We start from the raw sequence: 10,991 nt of genomic DNA on the forward strand, positions 1-10,991 counted from the left end.
ATTCATGAACTTAATTCTAAACATTTCTTCACAAAAAAAGTAATCTTTAACATCAATATTTATGGAACATGTCCACAAAAAATCTAGCTGTCAACACTGAATATTGCATTGTTGCATTTCTTTTCACAGTTCTTTTTGACAGACATTTTAGTGACAAACCTGAGCTTGTGCTTCACTGAGTTTACGAACTTACATTCATATTTTGTTGAAGTACTATTCAATAAACATATTTATAAAGGATTTTTGAATTGTTGCTATTTTTAGAATATTTAAAAAAAAAATCTCACGTACCCCTTGGCATACCTTCAAGTACCCCCAGGGGTACGCGTACCCCCATTTGAGAACCACTGCACAAGGCCACTGAGTAGGTATAGTCTGAATCTTAATTGACTCGTGAGGGGCCCAAAGATTCCCACCTCGAGCTCCCTTAATATTTGGCCTATCAAAATGGTTCAAGTACCATTGGAAAGTTGTTTCCAAGGTCTTCAAAATGGCCTAAATTGCTTTGAGATAGTTTGCATTTGAACTTTTTTCGTCACATAGCATACCAACTTCATTTATAAAGTACCTTCAATAGACACCGGGACAGATCCCTACGATGAAGGTACAGTCGCGATCAAAAGTGTACGTACACTTGTAAAGAACATAATGTCATGGCTGTCTTGAGTTTCCAATCATTTCTACAACTCTTATTTGTTTGTGATAGAGTGATTGGAGCACATACTTGTTGGTCACAACAAACATTCATGAAGTTTGGTTCTTTTATGAATTTATTATGGGTCTACTGAAAATGTGAGCAAATGTACTGGGTCAAAAGTATACATACAGCAATGTTAATATTTGCTTACATGTCCTTTGGCAAGTTTCACTGCAATAAGGCGCTTTTGGTAGCCATCCACAAGCTTCTGCTTGAATTTTTGACCACTCCTCTTGACAAAATTAGTGCAGTTCAGCTAAATGTGTGCGGGGACGGCGTGGCGAAGTTGGGAGAGTGGCCGTGCCAGCAATCTGAGGGTTACTGGTTGAATCCCCACCTTCTACCATCCTAGTCCCGTTCGTTGTGTCCTTGAGCAAGACACTTCACCCTTGCTCCTGATGGGACTGGTTAGCGCCGTGCATGGCAGTGTGTTAATGTGTGTGTGTGAATGGGTGAATGTGGAAAATAGTGTCAAAGTGCTTTGAGTTCCTTAAAAAGTTAGAAAAGCGCTATACAAGTACGACCCATTTAACATTTGGTTTTCTGACATGGACTTGTTTCTTCAGCAATGTCCACACCTTTAAGTCAGGACTTTGGCAAAGCCATTCTAGCCTGATTTAGCCATTCCTTTACCACTTTTGACGTGTGTTTGGGGTCATTGTCCTGTTGGAACACCCAACTGCGCCCAAGACCCAACCTCCGGGCTGATGATTTTAGCTTGTCCTGAAGAATTTGGAGGTAACCACTAGGCCAGGGGTGCTCATTACGTCAATCGCGAGCTACCGGTCGATCTCGGAGGGTGTGTCAGTCGATCACCAGCCAGGCATTAAAAAAATAGTCCTAAAAATGAGCGATCATACATCTTCACTATGACGTCACTTTCGTCACTTGATTGACATTCACGGCACCCGAGGGTCTTCTGAGATGACGCTGGCTGCTGCCAGATCATTAAAATTACCGACTGGAAGGCGAGAAACACTTTATTTCAACAGACTCTGGCGCCGTACCTGTCATCAAAACTCCAAAGCCCGACTGCACAGATGCACAGTTGCGCTACCAAAATAAGAGTCTCAGAAAGCTGGCGTGCACAAGTTAGCAAGCTACGGAGTTTGCCGACAATGTATTTCTTGTAAAGTGTATACAAAGGAGTACGGAAGCTGGACAAATAAGATGCCAAAAACCAACCACTTTCATGTGGTATTGGACAGAAAGGAGGACTTTTTTTCTCCTCCATTCGAAAATGCGGACGTTATCGGCACCACTATCTGATTCTTATCACTGCAAGTCAACAGAATCAGGTAATACACCAACTTATATTCTTGTCTTCATGAAAGAAAGGAATCTACATGTGTTAAACATGTTTGTATTATCTTTAAACACCTTTAACTTATTAACAATATTAACTATATGTGTTAAACATGCTTGTATTATCTTTAAACACCTTTAACTTATTAACAATATTAACTATATGTGTTAAACATGCTTTCATTATCTTTAAACACCTTTAACTTGTTAACAATATTAACTATATGTATTAAACATACTTGTATTATCATTAAACACCTTTAATTTTTTAACAATATTAACTATATGTGTTAAACATGCTTGTATTATCATTAAACACCTTTAATGTATTAACAATATTAACTATATGTGTTAAACATGCTTGCATTATCATTAAACACCTTTAACTTGTTAACAAAAACACATATTTCATAAATAAGTAAATATAAATTATATATATGAATGAGGTAGATCCCCACGACTTGATCAATTGAAAAGTAGCTCGCCTGCAGAAAAAGTGTGAGCACCCCTGCACTAGGCCTACTCAGTAGCCTAGTGGTTAGAGTGTCCGCCCTGAGATCGGTAGGTTGTGAGTTCAAACCCCGGCCGAGTCACACCAAAGACTATAAAAATGGGACCCATTCCCTCCCTACTTGGCACTCAGCATCAAGGGAATTGGGGGTTAAATCACCAAAAATTATTCCCGGGCGCGGCCACCGCTGCTGCCCACTGCTCCCCTCACCTCCCAGGGGGTGAACAAGGGGATGGGTCAAATGCAGAGGACAAATTTCACCACAGTGTGTGTGTGACAATCATTGGTACTTTAACCCTCCTTTTTAATTGTCCCATTTACTCTCTGTAAAGCAGCAGTTCCATTGGCAGCAAAACAGGCCCGGAGCATAATACTACCACCACCATGCTTGACGGTAGGTATGGTGTTCCTGGGATTAAAGGCCTCACCTATTCTCCTCCAAACATATTGCTGGGTATTGTGGCCAAACAGCTCTATTTTTGTTTCATCTGACCACAGAACTTTCCTCCAGAAGGTCTTATCTTTGTCCATGTGATGTCAGATGAAACAAAAATGGCCACAATACCCAGCAATATGTTTGGAGGAGAAAAGGTGAGGCCTTTAATTCCAGGAACACTACACCTACCGTCAAGCTTGGTGGTGGTATTATGCTTCAGTAGACCCATAATAAATTCATAAAAGAAGCAAACTTCATGAATGTTTTTTGTGACCAACAAGTATGAGCTCCAATCACTCTTTCACAAAAATTTTTAGAAAGTATTGGCAACTCAAGACAGCCATGACATGATGTTCTTTACTAGTGACCACGACTGTACATTACCATTCTCGTGGGTGAGGACCCACTTCTTGCCTGTCGTGTGCAGGTGTACCTAATTGCAGAGCCCACGCCAGAAGGGCTCTGCATCGTGGATCGCGACACGCACAAACACGCATTATTGACGTGGGTGGTCTACGTCACCTGTCAGACGCGGTAGAAACTCCCCCCTGGTGAAAGCTAGCCGTGCTACTCGTCGTTAACGGCACCTTCCGGACCTTTCCATCCTCCTTCCTTCCCGCCTTTCCCTCCGTCCACGCCCGCGTCGAAGCTTTTCTTCCGTCGCCCGGTTAGAGCGCCGTCACGTCGCGGCAGCGAGGCGTCATGTCTGCGGTGGCTGTTGTTGATGTTTATCGCCTCTTGCTCCAGCGGCGCCAAGATGGAGGCTCGGCACCTGTCATGCAACATGCGCAGTAGGGGCTGCGCAGGAGGTCAGCACCACGGAGAGAGCACGCTCTACGCCCCGCCCCCAACCGCTGTTTAAAAAAAAAAAAAAAAAGGGGCGTCACGTGACCCGACGCTAATTATGGATGCACTTCCGGGCTTCTTGTGTATGATAATGGGTGACGTGGTAGGAGAAGCACTTATTTAAGGGATGATAAATAATTGACTAATGTGTGTGATGCTTGCTTACATTAAAAGGAAAAAATTAAAAATACATGTTGCATACATTCAAGACAGCTTATTTATTTATATCAGGGGTGTCCAAGATGTTTTCCATTGAGGGGCCACACCGAAAAATCAAAGCATGTAGGGGCCATTTAGATATTTTATACAATGAATATTCTTTTTTTTAACCTTTAGCATACTTGCCAACCCTCCCGAATTTTCCGGGAGACTCCCGAAATTCAGCGCCTCTCCCCAAAACCTCCCGGGACAAATATTCTCCCGACAATCTCCCGATTTTCAGCCGGAGCTGGAAGCCACGCCGCCTCCAGCTCCATGCGGACCTGAGTGAGGACAGCCTTTTTTTCATGACGGGAGGACAACAGGGTGACAAGAACTAAATCATCCAAACTAGAGATAAATTGTATTATTATGTTTATTTTACCTAAAAATAAATATATTTATTAATTAAAAAAAAAAAAAAAAACTAAATACATTTTTACTATATTTTGCTAATAACATCAAAATTAATTGTATTTTTATTTGTATTTTTTTGTGACTCCTTATTACATCCAACCATAGAATTATACATTAAAATAAACATATTTGAAATAATTGATTTTAAATTATCATAATAATTCATTTAAAATGACCATATTTAATTGTTAAAATAATTGCTTGTTTATCAACAACTTTAGCATTTTATTCATTACATTTTGAAACTCTCAGAAGCCAAGTTATGTTATATTCCTTAATATTTATTTATGCAAGTTTGAAGTATCAATTATCTAAACACAGTTTTGTTTGCATATTTTCAGGATGTAGATATCTATATATATATATATATATATATATATATATATATATATATATATATATATATATATATATATATATATATATATATATATATATATGTATGAAATACTTGACTTGGTGAATTCTAGCTGTCAATATACTCCTCCCCTCTTAACCACACCCCCGACCACGCCCCCACCCCCCACCTCCCGAAATCGGAGGTCTCAAGGTTGGCAAGTATGACCTTTAGGCTCCATTCAGGTTTGGTCCCGGGGACTTGGAATGGTAATAATCACTTGAAATGGTAATAATCACTCATATATTCTTTTTTTTTTTTTATCCAACGCTTAAATCTTTAGATCAACTTCCATCCATCCATCCATTTTCTACCACTTGTCCCTTTTTTTGAGGGGTCGCGGGGGGTGCTGGAGCCTATATCAATTTGAGATCTATATTTTTGTTGTTGTTATTTTGACTAATGTGTGTGATGCTTGCTTACATTAAAAGGGGAAAAAAATACATTATGTATATAGTCAAGAAGGCTTATTTATTTAGATCAGGGGTGTCCAAGATGTTTTCCACTGAAGGGCCACACCGAAAAATCAAAGCATGTAGGGGACATTTAGATAAACAGTTACAATAAATATTTTTTTTTAGATTTTTCTTTAGGCTCCATTCAGGTTTGGTCCCGGGGACTTGGAAGGATATTGGTGATAAAAATGGTAATAATCACTCATATATTATTATAATTTTTTTTATCCAACGCTTAATTTTTTAAAGTTAAAACGCTTAAATCCTTAGATCAACTTCCATCCATCCATCCATTTTCTACCGCTTGTCCCTTTTTTTGAGGGGTCGCGGGGGGTGCTGGAGCCTATATCAATTTGAGATCTATATTTTTGTTGTTGTTATTTTGACTAATGTATGTGATGCTTGCTTACATTAAAAGGAAAAAATAAAAATTGCATGTTGCATACATTCAAGACGGCTTATTTATTTAGATCAGGGGTGTCCAAGATGTTTTCCACTGAAGGGCCACACCGAAAAATCAAAGCATGTAGGGGACATTTAGATAAAGAGTTGCAATAAATATATTTTTTTTGATTTTTTTTTAGGCTCCATTCATGTTTGGTCCCGGGGACTTGGAAGGATCTCGGTGATAAAAATTGTAATAATAACTCATATATTATTTTATTTTTTTAAATCTTTAGATCAAATTCCATCCATTTTCTACCGCTTGTCCCTTTTTTTGAGGGGTCGCGGGGGGTGCTGGAGCCTATATCAATTTGAGATCTATATTTTTGTTGTTGTTATTTTGACTAATGTGTGTGATGCTTGCTTACATTAAAAGGAAAAAATAAAAATTGCATGTTGCATACATTCAAGACGGCTTATTTATTTAGATCAGGGGTGTCCAAGATGTTTTCCACTGAAGGGCCACACCGAAAAATCAAAGTATGTAGGGGACATTTAGATAAAGAGATGCAATAAATATATTTTTTTAAATTTTTTTTTTAGGCTCCATTCAGGTTTGGTCCCGGGGACTTGGAAGGATCTCGGTGATAAAAATTGTAATAATAACTCATATATTATTTTATTTTTTTATCAAACGCTTAAATCTTTAGATCAACTTCCATCCATCCATCCATTTTCTACCGCTTGTCCCTTTTTTTGAGGGGTCGTGGGGAGTGCTGGAGCCTATATCAATTTGAGATCTATATTTTTGTTGTTGTTATTTTGACTAATGTGTGTGATGCTTGCTTACATTAAAAGGAAAAAATAAAAAATGCATGTTGCTTACATTCAAGACGGCTTATTTATTTAGATCAGGGGTGTCCAAGATGTTTTCCACTGAAGGGCCACATCGAAAAATCAAAGCATGTAGGGGACATTTAGATAAACCGCTACAATAAATAGATTTTTTTAATCTTTAGGCTCCATTCAGGTTTGGTCCCAGGGACTTGGTGATAAAAATTGTAATAATTACTTATATATATATATATATATATATATATATATATATATATTTGTAATCCAACGCTTGAATCTTTAGATCAACTTCAGATCTATCTGTTGAAAAAAAAAATATACATGTATTTTTTTTTTTTTGCACTGCCGATGAATATATGAATGGTTGTTCATATATAAGGCGCACCGGATTATAAGGCACATTAAAGGAGTCATATATATTTTTTTTTTTTTCTAAAAGTAAAATACTTTCCTTGTGGTCTACATAACATGTAATGGTGGTTCTTTGGTCAAAATGTTGCATAGATGATGTTTTACCTATCATCTTCAAGTCGCTTTCTGACAGTCGCTTCAGGGTGCAACGTTTTGTGGGCGGTCTTATTTAAGTGGTTCACCTTCGACAGCATCTTCTCCCCCTCATCTTTGTTATAGCGGTGTAGTGTGCAAGGACGGAGGTGGAAGAAGTGTCAAAAGATGGCACTATTTTTTGTTCAAATAAAGCCAATAATGCCATTTTTTTCCCTATATTTACAAAAGTATCGAAAAGAACTGAAAAGTATCGGCACCGGTACCAAAATATTGGTATAGGGACAACACTAGTTGCAAGTGATAAACGCTTGTTTACTGAAACGAAAAGAAATGTAAAACTGCATCGATAATCAATTTTTAATCGAATCTTAGATTCTGAATCTTAATTGAAGCGTGAGGGTCAAAAAAGATGGAGCTAACTGTTTTATTGACATTCAGACTTTACGTCAATCAATAACGGAGCAGCATCTCCTCATCCGGAAACAAGGCTGGAACCATCCGACCGAATCTCCAATAATTAAAGTTCCTTGGGTGAATAATGTAGACTCACTACACCGGTATGTTTTAGCACTTTCATGGCGCGTTTACTGACAGATATAAGTAAAAACTTTACACTACTTTATATTAGAAATGGCAACAGTGGAGGATGAATGTCACATAACAAGAAGATAGAGGAAAAAGAAGAAGTTTATCGACTACGGTGTCGACACGGATTACAAAGGCGGACATGCGAACATTTTCAGGATTTATGCAGATTCCAAATACCGATCAGCAGGTACCAGAAGGAAACAAAAGTTGCTTTTGCATAATATTGCGAAACAAAACGCCAGATAATAATACTCCTATGTTTAATGCGCCAACAATCCATCAAGCGGTGTGGCTTCATAGCTTACCAAAATCCTCCTAAAACATTTTGATAGAATTTGGGCGCCGTGTGTAATGTTCTATATTTTCAATGGAACATATAAAATGTTTGGTGTTGTTTACTTGAGTCATATTGCCATCATAGTGCAGTCTACAGGTATCTCTTATGTTTGACTGACATCTACTGGTCACACGTATCATTACACCATGTACCAAATAAAATTGCTTTGAGGTCGGTTAGCAAAACCAAAATTATTCCGTACATTAGGCGCACCGGGTTATATATATATATATATATATATATATATATATATATATATATATATATATATATATATATATATATATATGTATGTATATATTTTTTTATATACATACATATACACACATATATATATATATATACAGTATATATATATATATATATATATATATATATATATATATATATATATATATATATATATATATATATATATATATATAAATTGTTGCGTTTCGACCAGATGTTCCTCCCAGGGAATTTAAGTTGCTGGTCAATCCCAAATTCTGTTTATGACACATAAGCTGAGTAAGAAGGACCACCAGAGACAGAATAGGTATTTTGTAATTTATTTCCAAAGCCTTGGAAATAGAATGAGACCAGTCCAGCATAGAACATTCAATAGCGCAGCTAAGTTGGTCTAATCTAAAATACGGAAAACTTCTCTTCTATAATGTGTCCCTCGCCCCCACCCTCGTTGTCCCTCCCTCCAGCTCGAACACATGCCCATTGTCCTCCTCAGATGGACACAGGAACAGATAAGGGAAAGGAGTTATAGCTACTCCCTGCATACCAAAGCTTCAAGGTTGGCACACAGTACTTGCAGATAACCAAAAGAGAACAAATGGAAGAACGCTAGCTGTTTTGTATTATGACTATGAAAATAAAGAAGTAACACTTAAATATGGATATATGTAAATATCTGCCCCCGTCAATATATATATATATATATATATATATATATATATATATATATATATATATATATATATATATATATATATATATATATATATACGTGAATTGATTTTTTTCTTCAACACCCTTACCTATCCTATTCTATATCTTCTCGTTTTTATTCTTTGACTAAAATGTCAGTTTGTCATAGTTTTTGTTTTGATTCACTATCATCTAATTTTTGTCAGGGGGAAAATAAGTTACGGACGATAATTAAGACGGAGATTATTAGTCAACAAAATGAACATTGTAGTGCAGAAAGTTGTCCCTTGAAAAAAATATATACAGGTAAAAGCCAGTAAATTTGAATATTTTGAAAAACTTGATTTATTTCAGTAATTGTATTCAAAAGGTGTAACTTGTACATTATATTTATTCATTGCACACAGACTGATGCATTCAAATGTTTATTTCATTTAATTTTGATGATTTGAAGTGGCAACAAATGAAAATCCAAAATTCCGTGTGTCACAAAATTAGAATATTACTTAAGGCTAATACAAAAAAGGGATTTTTAGAAATGTTGGCCAACTGAAAAGTATGAAAATGAAAAATATGAGCATGTACAATACTCAATACTTGGTTGGAGCTCCTTTTGCCTCAATTACTGCGTTAATGCGGCGTGGCATGGAGTCGATGAGTTTCTGGCACTGCTCAGGTGTTATGAGAGCCCAGGTTGCTCTGATAGTGGCCTTCAACTCTTCTGTGTTTTTGGGTCTGGCATTCTGCATCTTCCTTTTCACAATACCCCACAGATTTTCTATGGGGCTAAGGTCAGGGGAGTTGGCGGGCCAATTTAGAACAGAAATACCATGGTCCGTAAACCAGGCACGGGTAGATTTTGCGCTGTGTGCAGGCGCCAAGTCCTGTTGGAACTTGAAATCTCCATCTCCATAGAGCAGGTCAGCAGCAGGAAGCATGAAGTGCTCTAAAACTTGCTGGTAGACGGCTGCGTTGACCCTGGATCTCAGGAAACAGAGTGGACCGACACCAGCAGATGACATCGCACCCCAAACCATCACCCAACCATGCAAATTTTGCATTTCCTTTGGAAATCGAGGTCCCAGAGTCTGGAGGAAGACAGGAGAGGCACAGGATCCACGTTGCCTGAAGTCTAGTGTAAAGTTTCCACCATCAGTGATGGTTTGGGGTGCCATGTCATCTGCTGGTGTCGGTCCACTCTGAAAATCTGTGGGGTATTGTGAAAAGGAAGATGCAGAATGCCAGACCCAAAAACGCAGAAGAGTTGAAGGCCACTATCAGAGCAACCTGGGCTCTCATAACACCTGAGCAGTGCCAGAAACTCATCGACTCCATGCCACGCCGCATTAACGCAGTAATTGAGGCAAAAGGAGCTCCAACCAAGTATTGAGTATTGTACATGCTCATATTTTTCATTTTCATACTTTTCAGTTGGCCAACATTTCTAAAAATCCCTTTTTTGTATTAGCCTTAAGTAATATTCTAATTTTGTGACACACGGAATTTTGGATTTTCATTTGTTGCCACTTCAAATCATCAAAATTAAATGAAATAAACATTTGAATGCATCAGTCTGTGTGCAATGAATAAATATAATGTACAAGTTACACCTTTTGAATGCAATTACTGAAATAAATCAAGTTTTTCAAAATATTCTAATTTACTGGCTTTTACCTGTATATACCCGCCTATATATTCTGCCTCCACATCCTCATGAGAGCAGCAAACCATTTTACTCACTATTGACATTTTCAGGTATTGGCCTGCATGTGCTGAGCTCTTCCTTTCACTATTGATCACTCCTCATGTATTCTGCTACCCGCTCTCTCCTGACACATCGTCCCCGCATGGAATCATGCTTTCTTGCTGGGCGCTACAAGGTGAAGGTGCAACTAGCAGATGTTCACCTTAATGCAATCCATTACTTGGCCGCAGGGCGAGATTCCTTAGATGACGTTATTGTTATTCCAGAATATTTGGATGATTTAACCAAGCAGATGTGTTTAGACATTTTACTGAGAACACAAATAACATTAAAGTCTCTTCTTCCATGCAGTGTATTAAAATTCTCATCGCTCACTTGTGTTTTTAATCAAGTTCATTATACCAAATTGGACATAAACATATTGGTATGATC

At 37.7% G+C, this 10,991-nt stretch overlaps 1 protein-coding gene across 4 annotated transcripts in view; it reads right to left on the reverse strand.

The window, feature by feature from the left end:
* The window catches only part of glrbb (glycine receptor, beta b), a 104,514-nt gene extending 100,771 nt beyond the window's left edge, over positions 1-3,743 (reverse strand). For 3 of the 4 annotated variants that reach the window (XM_061976586.1, XM_061976587.1, XM_072914883.1), the window contains exon 1: positions 3,472-3,743. The gene's annotated coding sequence lies outside the window, so the exon portion shown is untranslated. The remainder of the gene's footprint in view (positions 1-3,471) is intronic. The other variant, XM_061976588.1, reaches the window with a different exon arrangement.
* Between the last annotated feature and the right edge of the window lie 7,248 nt (positions 3,744-10,991).

Source organism: Nerophis lumbriciformis, linkage group LG16, assembly GCF_033978685.3.
Source record: "Nerophis lumbriciformis linkage group LG16, RoL_Nlum_v2.1, whole genome shotgun sequence".
NCBI classification, from domain to species: domain Eukaryota; kingdom Metazoa; phylum Chordata; class Actinopteri; order Syngnathiformes; family Syngnathidae; genus Nerophis; species Nerophis lumbriciformis.